Raw genomic sequence first — 21,689 nt, 5'->3', positions numbered from 1 at the left:
GTGAGCTTATCCAGGTGCAGCACTGGTCAAATCCTCCTCCACCCCATCCCGTGGAGCAGCCCCTCAAGCCCTGGGTGGGCGACTCTGATAGACCACATCACATGCTATAGCTAGTGTGTGTTTGGAAACTACCCTACCTTTGGTGCATGCCCTTGACAAAGTGCAAATTACAGGGAAGATAATTCTGATAAACTGTTTCATGATAAGAAAGGTATTCACTAGTAAGCGCTTCCTTTTTACTCTGACAGGTCCTTCTCTGAGAGCTCAAGCATGCCACTGAATACAATCTTAAAACTCTCTGGGAGTGGTGAAAAGGTTCAAACTCTTGAGGAAAATAAAAGGCTTCTAAAAAGGGACTAATTTAAAACAGGTTAGAAAATGCTTGAGGAAGTCATCTGACAATAGATTTGCAAATTTCAAAATAATCAGATGCCTCTGACATGCAAATGAGTGTTGACCTGGACCTCAGAAACCAATAAATGGTTCATGATCTGTGGCATTAATAACGAGAAACGCAGAAGAGACATTCTAAACTCCTGCTGCACAGCAAAGGTGCGGTGTGCTTACAGACTACACGGAGAAGCTCTAGAAGCAGGAAGCAGCTGTGAGTGATAGTCCCCCAGACAGGGCTCCCAGAGGGAGGACTGAACCAGAGAACTCAAGCGTGACCATTCCCAGTTCTCCCTCTCTCTCTCTTTACATCATCAAGATCCCCAGGTCTTCACTCCTCCAATACAAGAGACTGAGCTGTTCTACAGACGCAATTTCAGATGTGCTGTGACCTCTGTAACCTGTAGCGTCTGCCATTAGCCTTTCACATGTCAGTCTTGATACAAAACACTGCAACTAGCACCTATGTCTTAAGAACCGAACAGCTAGGGAAGTTTCTACAATGTGAATTTTATGTCTAAGTTCTTATGGAATTGATTTAAGAAAAATGGGTGTTTCACGGTACAGTTAAGACATTAAGCTATTCTGAAACTAAAACATTTTACATTTTTTTTCTGAAATCTATGGAATGTGAAGTGTCAACAAAGAGATGCTTGATAGTCAAACTATTTTTCAGTTGCAATGATGTATATTTCAAAGGTTTATTATATATGCACAAAATCAGATTTGTGTGTGGGTGAATAAGTATTTTTAAAGCATACAGAAGACATATTTAATGCTACAAATTAGTATTCTAAAGACTTATCAAATTTGAATTGTTACATATAGAACCAAAAGCAAGACTGCTCAGGGTGATGCATTATTAATATTTTAAATATTTTATTATGCATCAAATTTGAAATATAGATGTTTTACTGTACTTATACACTTTAAAGATGTATAGACACAGGGAGCTGGTTGGGGCCACTAAAGCAAATTATAATATAATTTTCAGATGTAAAACAACCATGAAGGTTCAGTTACTCGTGCATTCTATTTTTGTATACTTCTAGAGTTGAAAATTACTTAATTTCCTTCCAGATTGCATCAGAGCACAAAAACAGAAAGAACTGCCTTTAGAGTATAAGGATATCTCTTAAGAAAATTTAAGCTATCAAGCTCACCTGTAAACTCCTCCAGAAAGAAATAGCTATTCAATGTTTATACCTCCGTAATTAGACAGCAAAGACCAATCATTTAAATACTGGAAAGAAAATCATATACAGAATTTATCTGAGTGCATGTGTTTTATTTTTAGCAATGTCAGGTATATTTACAAAGCATTGAAGTGCATATGACTGGAGACCACTGGGCTGACCCAGAGTCATGAAAGAAACCTGGTCTAGAAAAGAGGGTGATGAGTTGTGTTTCTCACTGATGACAGTATCTGTCAAGGTTATCACCGCTCTCTTTCATATGTAGAAAAAGCAGTTTAGAGATGTCCATGGGGAAATAAGAACAGTGAAGCATATCTAATGGGAGCAAAGTGGGTCACAAAGGTCCTTTCTACATTTTCTGTAACCCTCCTCCCACAACCCCAGAGCTCTCTCTTTCCCTTCTTAATTCTCCCAGGTTCTGTACAGTTTTTAGCTATTTGCCAGCTAGTCATTTTTGGTCAAGAATTTGGAAATTCTAGACCAAACTGCTGTCACTTTCCAATGTCAGCATGAACAAAAAGTAAGCCGCAGGGTAAGTGAAATGCTTAGCTCTGTGTGGCCTGACTCCAGCCTCATTCCTAGCACACCGATGGGAGCTTCCAGCAGTAGTCTTTTCATTTCACGTTCTGTCTTTTACGCCTCTCTGTCTCTCTCTAAAAAAAGTAATTAATCAATTAATTAATAAGAGAGGAAGCTGAGAATTGTAGAAAAAAAATTTTTTTTTCAAAGGAAGGCTGAGTCTTCCTGCCTTGACCCTTGAAGAAGACAGGTCCTGAAATGAGTGCAGCCTAGAATGTTCCCAGCTGTGACCAGGGCCCTCAAACTCAGCCAGACTGGCAGAGACTCAGAGGTTACACAGACTCCTGTGCTAAATACGAACATATATGGGCCTGGGTCAGGTGGGTGGGGTACTGGGAGCTACTCTCTGCCCTAATCCATCTTTCCAGTGCTGTTCTCAACTCCGACATCATCTTCTCAGACAAGATTTTTCTCCACTTTATGTAAGCTATCAAACTCAAGCAAACACTATCAAAGTCATAGGCCCCTAGGAACACATCTAAGATCAATTTAGTCACTTCTTTCCACTCTGTGATCTTTCTTTTCATCTACTCTATTCCTCCTTTTTGGTTCCAGTTTATTAAACATCTTTTTTTATTTGCTTATTTATTTATTCTCTTTTGTTTCCCTTGTTGTTTTATTGTTGTAGTTATTGATGTTGTCATTGTTGGATAGGACAGAGAGAAATTGAGAGAGGAGGGGATGGTGGAGAGGGACAGAGAAAGACAGACACCTGTAGACCTGCTTCATAGCCTGTGAAGTGACGTCCCTGCAGGTGGGGAGCTGGGGGCTCGAACCAGGGTCCTGAAGCCAGTCCTTGTGCTTGGCGCCACCTGGGCTTAACCCACTGCGCTACAGCCCGACTCCCTTATTAAACATCTCGTCCTACTTTATATCTTATTGCCTTTCAACCACAAAGTTGCAGCTGCTACTATGGGTTCATCTTCACTTCTCTGGGCAGAAGGCCTATCAGTATGCCCAGGGGCCTCATTTCTCCAGAGCCCTAGCCCACCAGGGAAAGACAGAAACAAGCTGAGGGTATGGGCCCACCTGCCAACTCCCCTGTCCACTGGTGAAGCAATTATAGAAGACAGACCACCCACCTTTTGCACCCCAAAAAGAATTTGGCCATACTCCCAAAGGGGAGAAGTGGTTAGGGAGAAGATAAACAGAAGACTCTGAACTTCAACTCTGTCAGGACCCAGAGAGAGAAGAGGACAAAGGAGGGACATTCAGAAGTGACAAGAGGTGTGAGTGTCACTTAAGAAGGAAGAGGGATGCATTGGATCGACCTTCTCGTGGTGCATCCCGTGAGTTTCCCATTCATTGGGGAAACTGACGATCCTTCCTAGCCAACTGAATCCACATGGATCCCAGTCACTTTCAAAGCCAGCAACAAGCAGCTCCTGACAGCTTTGCTGTTGACTGGCTACGGAAGAAGGGCAAACGCAAGAAGAAGAAAAAGAAGAAGAAGAAGAAGAAGAAGAAGAAGAAGAAGAAGAAGAAGAAGAAGAAGAAGGAGAAGAAGAAGAAGAAGGAAGAGAAGACAGGACTATAGAAAACACAGGCAACTATATATAAATATAGACAGATAGTTACAGAAATTATAGTCAGCTTATATCTGTGACCTTGGGAGAACCACTGTAGCTTCCAATGGAGGGCATGGGGATGCTGAACTCTGTTGGTGAGAATGGTGCAGAATTTTAACTCAGTCATCATATAATTTTGTAAATTGATATTAAGTCACTAATACAATTAAAAGAAAATTATGGTTTCACAGATTATAATCAATGGAGTTTACGACTCAGTGTTTATGTGCCATTTGGAGCAAATACAATCAACTATATTTTAAATTATTCTGATGAAAGTAATTTGGAAAACAAAGTTTAAAAAAGTAGACCGGATTCAAGTCCCAACGCCATCATAAACCAGAGCTCAACTCTACCCTGGTATCTTGGCCTACTTCTATTTTTCTTTCTCTCATAAAAAGTGATAGATAGATAATAGACAGATAGATAGATAGGTAGGTAGATAGATAGATAGATAGATAGATAGATAGATAGATAGATAGATAGATGACAGATATTAAAATTAAACCTTAAAAGCCCTGTCATGGGCACCTAATTTAATGAAGAAGCATCTTCAGTCCCCTCCCAAAATGAAAGATTAGATATATGTATCATCCGATAACGAAGGGGTTGCCAGCACATAAAGGTACTGTGATCATGAAAAATCAACTCATTACTGAACATCATATATTGAATCCTGGCCATTTGGTTAGATGGACTGTAAGAACGGCATTTGGAAATGGAGGTCCCTATAGTTCATGTTTTTTAATCCAACTGTCAGGAAGTATAATAATGAATGAAAACTAATCTGGATATCCTTCAAATCAAAGTGATAAAGTGATATTATTTTGCTCACACTAGACTTCTTAGTCACAGTAACAAATGAAATGAATAGCGGGGTAGTACAATATACTTCCTGTGTGCCAACAATTCTCCATATTGAAAGCTGCTCCCCATCCCTCTTCTGTGAGACTCTTTCTGTCACCCACAGACAGACAGACAGAGACCATTAGATTCGTGGACAGCCCGCTCCCTCAGGCTCACGTGTCAAGAGCTGTTCTAAGTAAGGTCAAAGGCTCTCTTGCCTGACATTTCTGAACTTCAGGTTCAGAGCCACGCCTTTGCAAATCTCACTTAATAAGATCAAAAGCTAGATGGTGTTGCAAGTGGCTGTGAGTGAATCAGTCCTGTGCGAATCAGAAATAAAACACAGCCAACGGCAGCCAAGCCGGGTTTCTGGGAAAAGTTTCAGTGACCTTCTTCCCTGGTCCAGCCACACAGCAGTCTAGGATTTGCTCTGCTCTTTCAGCTTTTTTTTTTTTTTTACCATATTTATTTATTTTGAAATTAATTATTTATTGGGCAGAGACAAAAATAAACTGAAGGGAATAAAGAGGATAAAGAGGAAGAGAGAATGAGAGACGTCTGCAGAACTGCTTCTTCACTTATAAGGTTTCTCCCCACAGCTGTTACCAGGCTTGTTCTGAGTCCTTGCCTGTAGTAACATATGCACTCTACAGGGTATGCTGTCACCACTAGGATTTTTATCCTCTAGGTTTTTATTTACCTGATAGAGACATGAGAGAAATCAAGAGAGAAGAAGACAGAGAGGGAAAGAGAGAGACACCTGCAGCCCTGTTTCACCACTTGCAAAGCTTTCTCTCTGCAGGTGGGCAGGTGGGGCTTGAACTGGGTCCTTGTGCATTGTAACGTGAACTCTATCGGGTGTGCCACTGCCTGGCCCCATATCTAATTCCTATGTTATAAACAATAGACACAAAATTTAAAGTACTTTCTCTTCCTTTGGGAGAGAAGAGGGAGAGGACACAATCTGAGAGGTAAAAAAAATAAACTAGGGAGTCTGGCGGTAGCTCAGCGGGTTAAGTGCATGTGGTACAAAGTACAAGGACCGGCGTAAGGATCCCGGTTCGAGCCCCGGCTCCCCACCTGCAGGGGAGTCGCTTCACAGGCGGTGAAGCAGGTCTGCACTGCAGGTGTCTGTCTTTCTCTCCCCCTCTCTGTCTTCCCCTCCTCTCTCCATTTCTCTCTGTCCTATCCAACAATGACGACTATAATAACTACAACAATGAAAAAACAAGGGCAACAAAAGGGAATAAATGCTTATTTATAAAAAGTATTTAATTAATGTAATGCATCTATCTTATTTTACATCTTATTGCCTCCACAGTTATTGCTGGGCTTGTTGCCTCCACTATGAATCCACTGCTCCTGTGGCCATTTTTTTTCTATCTTTTTGGATTGGACAGAGAGAAACTGAGAGAGGAGGGGACGGTGGAGAGGGACAGAGAAAGACAGACACCTGCAGACCTGCTTCACCCACCGCTTGTGGAGCGACCCCCCTGCAGGATCAGGGGTAAATTGGCAGGTCCTCCTGCTTCCTTCTCTGTGCACTTAACCCATCCAGCCCCCATGCCTTAATTTCACATAATTCTCTCCCATAGCAAAAAAAAAAAAAAAAATCTCATCTAAAATGTCCATTTCAAACTATGACAATAGAAAGTATGATTATTTTTTCTTTGCCCTTTGATTAACCAAAAAATAATTATCTGTGAATCATCGACTATTTTACAGGTTGCTGAAGTGTAAAGGGTGCCCAACTCTTAATTCTACTATAGATGGAATGACAGGCTTTTCTATGATATCAATCGGAATATGGATTACAGTGAGAGCCATTAATATGAATCACTCACATTCTTTGTTTACATCCTGAAAAATATTGGTTGGGGATTATAACACCACACCTAGGCATATTCTGCAACTTTCTGATACCTCTTTTTAATCAAATTTCCATTGTACTGCAATATAAAAACATGCTGCATACGTAAATGAGTTTTCTTTAATCAGGAGATCTTTGAAGGAGCCCTGATGAAGGCTATGAGGAAACAGAAGTGAGAAGATCATATGAAAATGTCATTTTCCAAGGTAAACCAAGGACCTATGTGGGAGCAGGTGGCGCTCACCTACAAGGGGGCAGGGCACGGGAGGGGTCCTCTGTCCTGTGAGAAATATGTCCTTAGTGGGGAAGAGGTCCCTCACCTCTTCCACCTCCCCCTTATAGAACTCGCTGACTCCAGTCTGACTGACACAGTTTGCAAATGCAGGATATCATCAGGGATGGGAAGAGCTGGGACCAGTTGATTGGCATCCAAGAATAGAGAGGCCCCAGATTTCCAGAAGTGGGCCACAGTGTGTGGTGTTTTCTAGAGATTTAAAGCTTTTAATTACAATTTCTGGGAAGTGGAAAAAGTGAATTAAATTCTGTAAGAAGGAAGATACTACTCATGGCTAAGTCTCTGAGCAGCAGGACCATAAATCATCTCCTTAGGGGAAAGCCACACTGTTTAACAGAAGATGCTGAAGCAGGAGGGAGCCCTAGTGGGTTCTAGGGATTAATCAGCACATGAGCTGCAAGTCTAAGGCCGAGGGCCTTCTAAGGCTGGAAGCTGAGGCAAGTACAGGCCATTCATACTGCTGGCTTTGGCTGAAATATTAAGATAGTTCTTCACAAAGATTGAAAAAGAGAAAAAAAAAAGCAAATGGAAGCAAACGTTGAGTAGCGAGATAGAGAAACTTAGTCTGTACTAAATAAAATAATTAAATATGTTATTGAACTATGTCACGGAGGGGCCAGGCAATGACTCAGCCATTAGAGCACAGATATAGCAATGTCCAAGGACCCTGGTTAAATCCCCAGCTCCTCCATATGTAAGGGGATATATATGTATATATAAATGTATGTATATATATGTATATATGTATGTATATATATGTATATATTATATATATATGTATATATATATGTGTATATATATATTCCTTCTTTCTGCTTCTATATTCCTGTTCCACATTGATTTCTCTCTGTCACTACCCAAAATAAATAAAATAAAATATATATATATATTTTTTAATATTTATTTATTCCCTTTTGTTGCCCTTGTTGGTTTTCATCGTTGTTGTAGTTATTATTATTGTCAATGTCATTGTTGGATAGGACAGAGAGAAATGGAGAGAGGAGGGGAAGACAGAGAGAGGGAGAGAAAGACAGACACCTGCAGACCTGCTTCACAGCCTGTGAAGCGACTCCCCTGCAGGTGGGGAGCTGGGGGCTCGAACCGGGATCCTTATGCTGGTCCTCCAGTTTCCCACCATGTGCGCTTAGCCCGCAGCACTACCGCCTGACCCCCGGAAACTGATTTATAAATTCACTGATCACAAGAACCTCTCACTTCAAAAGCCTTCACTACATCCCAGGGGTTGCAACTGGGTCCTGAGTCCATATCTGGACAGCCACCTGTTTCTGGAAGTGGGTGTTACTGGAGCACAGGTGCCTCCCTCACCGGCACCTTTCACCTGCAGGAAGGAGGAAGTCTCAGCTATTTACCAGGTGCCCATTACGGGGAAAGTCTCCCACTGATTCTCTGTAGATCTAGAAATCAGTAACACAGGAGTCAGGCAGTAGCGCAGAGGGTTAAGTGCAGGTGGAACAAAGCGCAAGGACCGGCATAAGGATTCAGGTTCGAGCCCCCGGGTCCCCACCTGCAGGAGAGTCGCTTCACAGACGGTGAAGCAGGTCTGCAGGTGTCTGTCTTTCTCTCCCTCTCTCTGTCTTCCCCTCCTCTCTCCATTTCTCTCTGTCCTATCCAACAACGACAACAACAATAATAACTACAACAATAAAACTACAAGGGCAACAAAAGGGAATAAATAAATATTAAAAAAAAGAAATCAGTAACACATTCAGAGGCATGGTTTCGCACACGGCGCATAACCGACAGCTAACTTTTGATTTCATGACGATGGTGCTGTGTAAAATCCATTTGGGAATAATTTTTTTAAATCAAGCTTCCACTTACAGGTGCTGTACTGTTGATCTCGCTCCTGAATAGCACGTCCAGAAACAGAGACTCGCTCAGCAGACGGCTCATCTGTGGGAGCAATTCTCACCTGCCCAGACAATGACCACTGTGCAGCAGCAATTCACTGGGAGGCCGCGACGTGTGTGACGAGAGTTCTAGACACCATTTCAAAAGAAAAGACCGCTGCCTTACTTTCAAAATAAGAAAGAATGCACTTTTCTTACAGTTGAAGAAATCTATTGAAAGAATGACACCACAGCTGATGAAATAGGTCCAGAGATCAACTGCCTCTTCCCTAGCATCTTGGAATTCTCTGGGGCTACTGGAGCTGCAGACACCCAAGCCTGAGGCCTCAGGAGCTGAAGTTCAATCACTCCCACAGCCATGTTTCAGAACTGACAAGAACTAACATCTCTGGACTCACTGTGTCTTTCTCTCACGATAAATGCACTTTGAAAAGGGCCTTAAGTAGCTACCAAAAAAAGTTAAAAAGCATAGAGACTATATCCTGAGAGAGTATTTGCATTTCAAAGATAACAAAAGAAGGCTGATAATACACAGATAGGCCAAAATGAATCTTGCCTCAGAGTTTTCCCCTGCAAAACTCAAGGAATAATATAAATCTTTTACAAACAGTGTGTTTGGGGAGGGGGCACACTCAGTTAGGTACACATATTACCATCTGCAAGGACCCAGATGTAAGCCCCTTGGTGCCCACCTGCAAGGGGAGGCTCCTTGAGTCGTGAAGCCAGGCTGCCGGTCTCTGTCCTTGTCTCCCAATTTCTGCCTCTATCCAAAGTGAATTGATAAAATATAATATATATATATATATATATATTATGATTCAGGCCCCTGTCCCCACCTGCAGAGGGAAAGCATTGCTAGTGGTGAAGCAGAGATGCGGGTATCTTTCTCTCTCCCTTCTCTCTTCCCCCTTCTCTCTCAATTTCTGGCTGTCTCTATCCAATAAATACAAATAATAAAAATTAAAAATATGTATGTTATTATTTTTTTTTGCAAAGAGAGAGAAATTTACCTGAGGTAGAAAAGAGAGCGAAATCAGAGCACAATGTGATAGCCATGTTACTGGCATCAAACCGGGAAACTCAAACATGAGAGCCTGATGCTCTGCCAGCTGAGCTGTGTCCTGAACAGTCAACAAACACACCTGTTTACAAGCCAGGTAAAGGAGAAGTATCTGCATGTCATTTAAATACTTTCAGGAACAAGGATATATTCCTTAAGCGTGAAAGCAGGGATACCATTAGTGATGCATGTCCCATAAATAAATTCCAACTGAAAACAAGATGAGAATACTAAGCTCTCAACAGGGTGATCTAAGGCAAAACTGCTAGTTGGACTTTCCGGGGAAATAGAAATCTTTATAAACTGAAGACACTAAAAGGTAGTTATCATCCTGAAACAGATTCCACAATTGGACTTCCATCTTCACTCTGAGAAAGCCAAGGATGAGGAGAAGCGTCTCTGACCAGGTAGGATTCCATGGCCCCAGTAACTTTGTTTATTTCACTGCGTTCTGTAAATAAACACGCTCCACACTTGGGCATAATTATTATTCTAAAAACACATGCGCATACACACAGAGTTTGTATGTTTTTTCATATTTAAACTTCTCCTGTGCATAGTTAAGTTTCTTAGTCATAATTAATTCAGTACAACAAAGGGATTTTTGTGAGACAAAGTATATTTTTGATGGCGGGAGGTACTGCTTCTGGATGCTTTTATAGAGGACCTTGAGCTGCTAATGGGAAGAAATGCATTTTCTCCCTTGCTCAGAAGTGACAAGTCTGCCTCTTCTGTACTTCACTCGCTCTCCTCTCTGGCTTGTCCCTGGAGAGGAGCCACAGCACAATGGAGACCCGCATTCAAGCCTGAAAGTGGGAGGCTCTGCTTTCAATGTCCTGATTATGTACACAATTGAGAGAGGAGAAATCCACCCTATCACTTGCTACAGCGAACAGGCTATGCTCCCTTGGCTTAAATGGTCTGCGCTGGTTAGGGGGCTGCCTTCTGAGCAGCCTCTCACCTGGGACTTTGATTCTCTGCAGGTGCTAAAAGAACCGTGGTCTCACACCCCAAATGTAAAGCAGATGCTTCGCTACAACGATCAATACCGATGAAACTCACCTGGAACTTTCCACCACGAAATACTTTCCTTTTTGAAACTTTGACGACTATGCCACAGAAGCCACAGACCCACATTTCCAGTCATGTCAATGAAAAATAATAATAATAATACGATGGAAATGAGTTTACTTTTAATTGCATTGTGACTAGTAGAGTGTAACGCTTTTGTCTTCAATGAAATGTTTCAAGTCTGAGGGTTCCCGCTACCCACCACAACAAAGGAACATAATTAAATTCATGTCTTTCCTCATATTTTCTCAAAACACCTGCAACAGGCCGAAAACTCTGTCAGGGACTCTGGAGACTCAGATTTGAATAAGGTGCCTTTGGAGTTCAAGATACAAGAGCCATTCCTCTCAGTCTGGTGATCAGACCTGTGTCTGATTTCCATTGTGTCTCCTCATAAAAACTATGATTAAAATTAAATTTTGAATGCAATAAAAACTTGTCTGCACAGAGATACAGAGAAAAAGTGACACCAGTGACTGTATACCTCATAGAGACGTTCTTGAGAACACAGTGTATGATGTGCAAGGAAGGATGTTTTACCTCAGAATTCAGTATTAAGAAAAGTCCGTGTTTTCCCTGAGAAGTGGGTACAAGGGGGCTTTGCACATTATATAACTGATCACACATGCATCCTTTTTCATTTGTAGTTAGCAACATTAGAGCTAAATGCAATGCCATGTTAATGCCATGTTAATGCCATGTTAATGTCATGAGTCTGTAGTGCCAGAACACACCTCCAACCACATGCACGCACTCACACACACGCACATTCTCAGAAGCTAGTCTTTCATATGACTATTTACTTAATTTTCACACTTCTCAATTTTATGCCTTATGCATTCCATTAATTCATATACTTTACACTTATGTGCACACACACAAACACAAAGCCAATGGAAAAGGTGTGTAGAAAAGAAAAAGGGAAATAAATAATATAAGGACATAAAGTGAAGGAGTATGTCAGATGGTATGCCATCAGCTGGATCTCATTCACAAGAAGAGTTTAATTTGCAGACAACAATACTGAAAATGTTCTAACTCAAATGAAATAACTATGATTCTGGGGTGGAGGGGACCACATTTACTTTCTCTTGTAACATGGAAAAATAAAAGACATTATGTTTATACTAATTCATGGTAAGTGAATTATAATTTAGTAGCTTTTATATATTTTTTTCCCTTCAGGGTGCCTACATCATGAATCCACCACTCCTGGAGGCCATTTTTCCCCATTTTTGTTGCCCTTGTTGTTGTAGCCTCGTTGTGGTTATTATTATTATTGCCATTGTTGATGTTGTTGTTGGACAGGACAGAGAGAAATGGAGAGAGGAGGGGGAGACAGAGAGGGGGAGAGAAAGACAGACACCTGCAGACCTGCTTCACTGACTGTGAAGCGACTCCCCTGCAGGTGGGGAGCCAGGGGCTCGAACCGGGATCCTTACACTGGTCCCTGCGCTTTGCGCCACATGCGCTTAACCCACTGGGCCACTGCCCGACCCCTGCTTTTATATTTTTTTTAAATTTATTTATTGCCTCCAGGGTTACCACTGGGGCTCGGTGTCTGCACTACGAATCCATTGCTCACGGAGGCTATTTTTTCCCTTTTGTTGCCCTTGTTTATCGTTGTTGTTACTATTAGTGTTGTTATTGCTGTCCTTGTTGTTGGATAAGACAGAGAGAAATCAAGAGAGGAGAAGCAAAAGACAGACATCTGCAGACCTGCTTCACCACTTGTAAAGCAAACCCCTGCAAGTGGGGAGCCAGGGGCTTGAACCCCGCATCCTTAGGCTGGTCCTTATGCTTCAGGCCATATGCGCTTAACTCACTGCACTACTGTTCAGCGCCTCATTTAGTACTGTTTGACCTCTATAGGCGGGTACATCCTCTTCACTTGCTAACCTGAGTGTGATTGTTGGTTTAGAGAAAAAGAGACAAAGAAACCTGATCCTCTCACACAATTATGCTCTCTATTTGTTTTTTTATATCCAAAGGAGTGTTTACCATAGGTTGGGGGTAGAGACCTCGCAGGGGGCGCTAAGAGTCAACAAGGCAACACTCAAAGTGTGGCCCATCCCTTCCGCCCCCTCCCTTTTGAAATGGAGTGGGGAAGAGAGTCACAAACCTGTGACCGCTAAGTCCCCACCAGGCCAGAGTGTCCCTGCAGAGTGACTGGAACCTAGGCCAGCACTGGGTCTGAGATGGCTTTCCCTCCTTTACTTGTAGGAGTTGTTCAGACATGGAGCAGGCAGGTCAACAAGAAGTGGACCTGCCTTATGATCCTGCAATTCCTCTCCTGGGGATATATCTCAAGGAGTCAAACACAGCATTCCAAAAAAGTTCTGTGTGTACCTATGTTCATAGCAGCACAATGTATAATAGCCAAAACCTGGAAGCAACCCAGGTGTCCAACAACAGATGAGTGGCTGAGAGAGTTGTAGTCTATATACACAATGGAATACTACTCAGCTATGAAAAATGGTGACATCACCTTATTCACCACATCTTGGATGGAACTTGGAGGACTTGTGTTAAGTGGGAGAAGCCAGGAAGAGAAAGATGAATAGGGGATGATCTCACCCATGGACAGAAGTTGAAAAATAAGAACAGAAGGGAAACTCAAAGCAGAACTTGGACTGGGCTTTTGTATTGCAAAGTACTTTACTAAAGTAAAGTACTCTTAGGAGACTCAGGGTGGAGCTTTCAAGTCCTAGTGCCTAATGGTGGAGGAGGACCTAGGCTGGGATTGAGACTATGTTTTGCAGAACACTGAGAAACTCATTTTACTATAAACCATTAATCCCTCAATAAAAAAAAAAATGAAAAGGGAAAATAAAGGAAGAAAGAAAGAAAGAAAGAAAGAAAGAAAGAAAGAAAGAAAGAAAGAAAGAAAAAAAGAAAGAAGTGGGTCCCTATTGGTTTATATTTGGGGGAAATTTCAGTAGGTTTGCTGAGGATGAAACAAATCATCACTAGCTGAGAAATAATTCATTGTTGGAAAAAATATCAAGACTGTAAATCATTAACCCCTCCAATAAATAAGAAAAAGGTTCAAGAGCATAAACCAAGGAGACTAGCCGGTGCGATTTCATTTTGCGGATGTACAGCACGACATTCTGCTAAGGAGCTAAGAAAACTCTGTGCTGGGGGTTGGGCTGTGGCAAACCCAGTTTAGCACACGCAGCACCATGTGCAAGGACCCCGGAAACTCCTTGTGTGTTGAAGCTGGTCTGCAGCTGTTTCTCTTTCCCTCTCTCTCTCTCTCTCTTCCTCCCTCTGCGGCTGTTTCTCTTTCCCTCCATCTCTCTCTCTCTTCCTCCCTCTGCAGCTGTTTCTCTTTCCCTCCCTCTCTCTCTCTCTCTGCCTCCCTCTGCAGCTGTTTCTCTTTCCCTCTCCCTCTCTCTCTCTCTGCCTCCCTCTGCAGCTGTTTCTCTTTCCCTCCCCCTCTCTCTCTCTTCCTCCCTCTGCAGCTGTTTCTCTTTCCCTCTCCCTCTCTCTCTCTCTGCCTCCCTCTGCAGCTGTTTCTCTTTCCCTCTCCCCTCTCTCTCTCTGCCTCCCTCTGCAGCTGTTTCTCTTTCCCTCCCCCTCTCTCTCTCTCTGCCTCCCTCTGCAGCTGTTTCTCTTTCCCTCCATCTCTCTCTCTCTTCCTCCCTCTGCAGCTGTTTCTCTTTCCCTCCATCTCTCTCTCTTCCTCCCTCTGCAGCTGTTACTCTTTCCCTCCCTCTCTCTCTCTCTGCCTCCCTCTGCAGCTGTTTCTCTTTCCCTCCATCTCTCTCTCTCTCTGCCTCCCTCTGCAGCTGTTTCTCTTTCCCTCCCCCTCTCTCTCTCTCTGCCTCCCTCTGCAGCTGTTTCTCTTTCCCTCCCTCTCTCTCTCTCTCTGCCTCCCTCTGCAGCTGTTTCTCTTTCCCTCCATCTCTCTCTCTCTTCCTCCCTCTGCAGCTGTTTCTCTTTCCCTCCATCTCTCTCTCTTCCTCCCTCTGCAGCTGTTTCTCTTTCCCTCCCTCTCTCTCTCTCTCTGCCTCCCTCTGCAGCTGTTTCTCTTTCCCTCCATCTCTCTCTCTCTTCCTCCCTCTGCAGCTGTTTCTCTTTCCCTCCATCTCTCTCTCTTCCTCCCTCTGCAGCTGTTTCTCTTTCCCTCCCTCTCTCTCTCTCTCTGCCTCCCTCTGCAGCTGTTTCTCTTTCCCTCCCCCTCTCTCTCTCTGCCTCCCTCTGCAGCTGTTTCTCTTTCCCTCCATCTCTCTCTCTTCCTCCCTCTGCAGCTGTTTCTCTTTCCCTCCCTCTCTCTCTCTCTCTGCCTCCCTCTGCAGCTGTTTCTCTTTCCCTCCATCTCTCTCTCTCTTCCTCCCTCTGCAGCTGTTTCTCTTTCCCTCCATCTCTCTCTCTTCCTCCCTCTGCAGCTGTTTCTCTTTCCCTCCCTCTCTCTCTCTCTCTGCCTCCCTCTGCAGCTGTTTCTCTTTCCCTCCCCCTCTCTCTCTCTTCCTCCCTCTGCAGCTGTTTCTCTTTCCCTCTCCCTCTCTCTCTCTCTGCCTCCCTCTGCAGCTGTTTCTCTTTCCCTCTCCCCTCTCTCTCTCTGCCTCCCTCTGCAGCTGTTTCTCTTTCCCTCCCCCTCTCTCTCTCTCTGCCTCCCTCTGCAGCTGTTTCTCTTTCCCTCCATCTCTCTCTCTCTTCCTCCCTCTGCAGCTGTTTCTCTTTCCCTCCATCTCTCTCTCTCTTCCTCCCTCTGCAGCTGTTACTCTTTCCCTCCCTCTCTCTCTCTCTGCCTCCCTCTGCAGCTGTTTCTCTTTCCCTCCATCTCTCTCTCTCTCTGCCTCCCTCTGCAGCTGTTTCTCTTTCCCTCCCCCTCTCTCTCTCTCTGCCTCCCTCTGCAGCTGTTTCTCTTTCCCTCCCTCTCTCTCTCTCTCTGCCTCCCTCTGCAGCTGTTTCTCTTTCCCTCCATCTCTCTCTCTCTTCCTCCCTCTGCAGCTGTTTCTCTTTCCCTCCCTCTCTCTCTCTGCCTCCCTCTGCAGCTGTTTCTCTTTCCCTCCCCTCTCTCTCTCTTCCTCCCTCTGCAGCTGTTTCTCTTTCCCTCTCCCTCTCTCTCTCTGCCTCCCTCTGCAGCTGTTTCTCTTTCCCTCCCCCTCTCTCTCTCTTCCTCCCTCTGCAGCTGTTTCTCTTTCCCTCTCCCCCTCTCTCTCTTCCTCCCTCTGCAGCTGTTTCTCTTTCCCTCTCCCTCTCTCTCTCTCTTCCTCCCTCTGCAGCTGTTTCTCTTTCCCTCCCCCTCTCTCTCTCTGCCTCCCTCTGCAGCTGTTTCTCTTTCCCTCTCCCCCTCTCTCTCTCTTCCTCCCTCTGCAGCTGTTTCTCTTTCCCTCCCCCTCTCTCTCTCTTCCTCCCTCTGCAGCTGTTTCTCTTTCCCTCCATCTCTCTCTCTTCCTCCCTCTGCAGCTGTTTCTCTTTCCCTCTCTCTCTCTCTCTCTGCCTCCCTCTGTAGCTGTTTCTCTTTCCCTCTCCCTCTCTCTCTCTTCCTCCCTCTGCAGCTGTTTCTCTTTCCCTCTCTCTCTCTGCCTCCCTCTGCAGCTGTTTCTCTTTCCCTCTCTCTCTCTCTCTCTTCCTCCCTCTGCAGCTGTTTCTCTTTCCCTCTCCCTCTCTCTCTCTTCCTCCCTCTGCAGCTGTTTCTCTTTCCCTCTCTCTCTCTCTCTCTGCCTCCCTCTGCAGCTGTTTCTCTTTCCCTCTCTCTCTCTCTCTCTTCCTCCCTCTGCAGCTGTTTCTCTTTCCCTCCCCCTCTCTCTCTCTTCCTCCCTCTGCAGCTGTTTCTCTTTCCCTCCATCTCTCTCTCTTCCTCCCTCTGCAGCTGTTTCTCTTTCCCTCCATCTCTCTCTCTTCCTCCCTCTGCAGCTGTTTCTCTTTCCCTCTCCCTCTCTCTCTCTGCCTCCCTCTGCAGCTGTTTCTCTTTCCCTCTCCCTCTCTCTCTCTCTTCCTCCCTCTGCAGCTGTCTCTCTCTATCTCTTCCTCCCCTTTCAATTTCCTTCTGTCCTTTCAAAAAAAAAAAAAAAAAAAAGGCAGCCGGGAGCAATGGATTCATAGTGCCAATACCAAGCCTTAGCAATAACCCAAGTGAGATATATATATATCATTGCTGTAGAACACAGAATAAAACGTAGGGCATGTCTGCAAAGAGACCCTGGGGGAAATCTACAGTAGAGGTCAAACAGAATGGGGGTAAAGATTAATTCCCTCTGGGAGCATGGACCCAGGGCCATTGTGGGTTGTAGAAGGTACAGATATTCCTCAGAATATGAAAAATAGAACTACCCTAAGATCTGGTGTTTCTTCTCCTAAGCATCTATCCAAAGAACAGAAAATCTATTATCTGGGGGCTGAGTGGTGGCACACCAGGTTGAGCACACACTGTACAATGCACAAGATCCCAGGTTCAAGCCCCTCTTCTCCATCTGCAAGGGGGGGGGGAGCTATCTGAGCCGGGCTCAGGTGAAGGGCTGCAGGTGTCTCTCTGTCTCTCTTCCTCTCTGTCTCCCCATCCCCTCTTGAATCCTGGATATCTCTATCCAATAAATAAATAAAGATAATCTAAATAGAAGAAAGAAAGAAAAAGATTAATTCCAGCCTGGGATCTAATTTAGATCCTATGAAAAAGAAGTGACTTGTGCATGTGTTGAGGAAACCAAAACAGACTGACAAAGACAATGAAGAGGATGTGGGATCACTTGTCTACCAGAATACCATTTCTTCTTAAACCGAAATCAGAGTTGCAGAGAAGTAAGCACTGGTGATATTAAAGCTACAGTCTGAAGCATTTTGGCTCAGAAACCCAGTGCACTGGCAAATGAGCAAAGACCCCGGTCCCTCTGGCATGCATGAATACTGACTACAGAATTTATCAGCCACTAAATCCTATCAGTCTTTTGTCTGCATTTTGCCAGCAGTTGCAACTGTAAATAATAACTTAACAACTCTAAATAATGTGATCTCTTCCTGTTGTATTAAGCTACTCCTTTCAGGGCTAATGATTTTCTGATTTCCACATACCAGTGATTTTGGGCAGTAACAAATGATGTCTCTCTTCCACATGTCACAAGTAGCTTGAATTATATTTTACATGCCCATTTAAAGGATCATTAGTTAAGTTAATATTGTAGCTACCCAAGAGCTTCGTGCAGTTTTAGAGTGTAGTGTAACTAAATTCTACTATATTCTGTAGTGTTTCAGTAGTTTAAAAAAAAAAGAAGAAGAAGTTTGAGCCTGTGACTATATGAATATTGGGTCTGACTATGTCATTATACCTTCCTATCTGCTGATAGCTGGGTAATCATAACTTCTAAACAGGATAACAAACTTTTGTATAAATTTTGGAGACCAACAATTTTACCTATTATCAAAAATAAAATTTATTCCAGTGCTTAATTTCAGATCACTACCTAGATAGTACATTTTTGTTGTGTATTTTGTTATCTTGTCTCTTCATAAGCACTGCATAATTAAGATATGAAGTGGAAGGATATTTGAAATGTTAATGAAAGCAGTGATGTTTTTTTAAATTTTGGTATAAAGGTCCAACCCTGTTTAGACTCTGAAACACCCACTACATATATATATATATAATGAAAGGGTGAATGCTGCTTGAACATGACTGATGACTAGCAGAAGAAGGAGTTGGCTTTGTCCTCTGAGCAGAAGCAATGGGCAACTAAATATCATTTATGGGGATAAGGTAAAATATACGGGGACCTGTCTTGTTACTGCTCACAGAGCAAATATCCAACAAAACGCTGTGTCTCCTTGTCACGGTGTCAGGGGTCTAGCTAAATGTCATGCACCAATAAAGAAGAGATACAATGAGTTCCTAATGCTGAGAAATGGTTGGCTTGTCTCCTGTTCCAAGGCAGACTTCCCCTTCACTATATACACTAGGTTTTGTTCTAGGGAGTGGAAGAATAGATAGTGGGTGACTAGCAACTCTAGAAGTGGTGCATAGATGGGCAAGAACCCAGAGCATTTTATATCAATACTGTACTCCAAACATCAGAGAACCATCACTTGGGTGGTTAGCATGTCTAGAAGTTTTTCTTTAAAAGGGATGAGCTATTCTAATCAGGAAATTAGTGCAGCCTAGAATGCTCCTAGCCGTGACCACAGAATGCCAGCTCAAACCTACAGGGATGCAGAGGTTCCTGTGCTGAACATGATCCCCAGATCAAATTGATAAGGGTTTACAGTGAACAATATCTATATACTTTCCCCATTTTTGGGAACTACTCTCTTCCCTGATCCAGCTTTCTGGTCCCTTTCTCAGCCATGACATCATCTCCCCAGACAACAACTTGGGTCTATCTGCATATCAGAGGTCAGACGCAGGAAAAAAATCACTAAAGTCATGGGTCCCCTGGAAAATACCTAAAATAGACCTACTAGCTCAACAATTTGTTTGACTTTGTATGTTAACTCTCTTTTCAGCCACCAGGTTCCAGATGCCATCAGGATGCCGGCCAGGCATCCCTGGACAGACGACCCCACCAATGCGTCCTGGAGCTCCGCTTCCCCAGAGACCCACCCTACTAGGGAAAGAGAGAGGCAGACTGGGAGTATGGATCCACCTGTCAATGCCCATGTTCCACGGGGAAGCAATGACAGAAGCCAGACCTTCCACCTTCTGCACCCCACACTGACCCTGGGTCCATGCTCCCAGAGGGATGGAGAATGGGAAAGCTATCAGGGGAGGGGATGGGATATGGAGATTGGGTGGTGGAAATTGTGTGGAGTTGTACCCCTCCTACCCTATGGTTTTGTTAATTTATCCTTTCTTAAATAAAAAGTAAATTTTAAAAAATAGACCTACTAGCTACAGTAGATCTACTAAAAAACAAAGACCCCAAATCCTCATCTGCAATAGTCTTGCCTTTAGCTTCATGATTAGTCAACAATTTGTTCTGCTTTATATCCTAACTCTTTTTCAGCCACCAGGTTCCAGATGCTACCATGATGCCAACCTGACTTCCCTGGGCAGACAACCCCACCAATGTGTCCTGGAACCCTGCCTACCTAGACCCCTGCCCTACTAGGGAAAGAGAGAGAGAGACTAGGAGTGTGGATTGATCTGCCAACACCCATGGTTCAACAGGGAAACAATTACAGAAGCCAGACCTTCCACCTTCTGCACTTCATAATGATCCTGGGTCCACACTCCCAGAGGGATAAAGAATAGGAAAGCTATCAGGGGAGGGGATGGGACACAGAACTCTGGTGGTGGGAATTATGTGCAAATATACCCCTCTCATCCTATGTATGGCCTTGTCAATATTTCCATTTTATAAATAAAAATTTAAAAAAGGATGAGCAGTAAACATTTCGGAGGATGGTTGGACCCTTCAAGATAATCGATGACAAACCAACATACATGTAATAAATGAGCCCACAGAACACTAAAAACTTCCCCAAGCCATAAAGAGTTGTGTTTTCCTCTTAACTTGAACCCACATGGGACAGATTACTCCGTTTATGGCTGCCACTTTCCAAAGGTTTCAGATCATATAGTCTGTAAGTAAGTAAGTCTGTGATGGCAGAGGCCACTGACAACATTTAAAGGAGTGTTAGGGAGAACTGGGAAAGATAAGGTATGAGGGTTGTGTTGGAATGGTTTGGAGCCATAAATAGACCTTTAAGTCTGTTGGGAATTGGAAATGACATCCTGGGTGGTGCACAAAAGCATCTGAGATTAATGATGGGACCTGTAAAAACAGCATGAAGGGGGCTGGGTGATGGCACACCTGGTTGAGGGCACATGTTACAATGCGCAAGGACCCAGGTCCAAGCCCCTGGCCCCCACCTGCAGGGGGAAAGCATCATGAGTGGCCAAACAGGGCTGCAGGTGTCTCTCTGTCTCTCTTCCTCTCTACACCCATTCCCTCTCAATTTCTGGCTGTCTCTATCTAATAAATAAATAAAAATAATAATAAAGTTTATTTAAAAAAATAGGGAGTCAGGCGGTAGCGTAGTGGGTTAAACACATGTGGCACAAAGCCCAGGAACAGGTGTCAGGATCCCAGTTCGAGCCCCCGGCTCCCCACCTGCAGGGGCGTCACTTCACAGGCGGTGAAGCAGGTCTGCAGGAGTCTGTCTTTCTCTCCCGTTCTCTGTCTTCCCCTCCTCTCTCCATTTCTCTCTGTCCTATCCAACAACGATGACATCAATAACAACAACAAGGGCAACAAAAGGGAATAAGTAAATAAATAAATTAAAAAAAAAATCAGCCTGAACACTCGGGGAGTTAAGAACACATGTCTAGCCTCTCCATAACCAAGGCTTCTTCCTGGCCCTCAACACCTAGTGCACCTGGAATCCTATGGGGCAAGTAAGGGCAGTGGATCTGGATGGAGCTTTTCTGACCTAAGGATCCTTTTACTGATGTTTCCAGCATAATATAAGTGAAAGACTGGTTTGTAACTTGAACTCAGAAAGGGAGGAAATTTTTAAAAAGAAGAAGAATTTTAGTATCACTCAAACATCACGTTTACAAGCTAGTCACAATGAATAAAATTAAGCTGTAAGGGTTTTCCAAGATCTCCTTGCTGGCTGAAAAGGGCATGCATCTCACTACCATTGGCCTTCAACTTCCAGCCCCGGCTACGATTGTTAGTCTCCCTCAGAGCATGAAAGTATATTGCCCAGTTTTTCCTTTTATTGGGTAAACTTTTTGCTCCTTGGGATTCCACATTTACAAGTCAACAATATCCCTGCACATGTGTTAATAGACAACATGTCTATTTGATCTATTCACATCCCTATAAAGAAGGAAACAAAAATAAAAGAAGAGGACAGAGAGGAGCAGAAAGAAAATAGTAAGAATGAAGCAGTGACTACATCAACTATATTTATTGTCCATTATGGACTCAACTAAATGTCTACAAAAAAAATTTGCTATGTCCCATGGATTCAATGTTTCAAAAAGAATTAGC

This window comes from Erinaceus europaeus, chromosome 9, assembly GCF_950295315.1.
Source record: "Erinaceus europaeus chromosome 9, mEriEur2.1, whole genome shotgun sequence".
NCBI lineage: Eukaryota > Metazoa > Chordata > Mammalia > Eulipotyphla > Erinaceidae > Erinaceus > Erinaceus europaeus.
Note: the sequence above shows the minus strand (reverse complement) of the source record.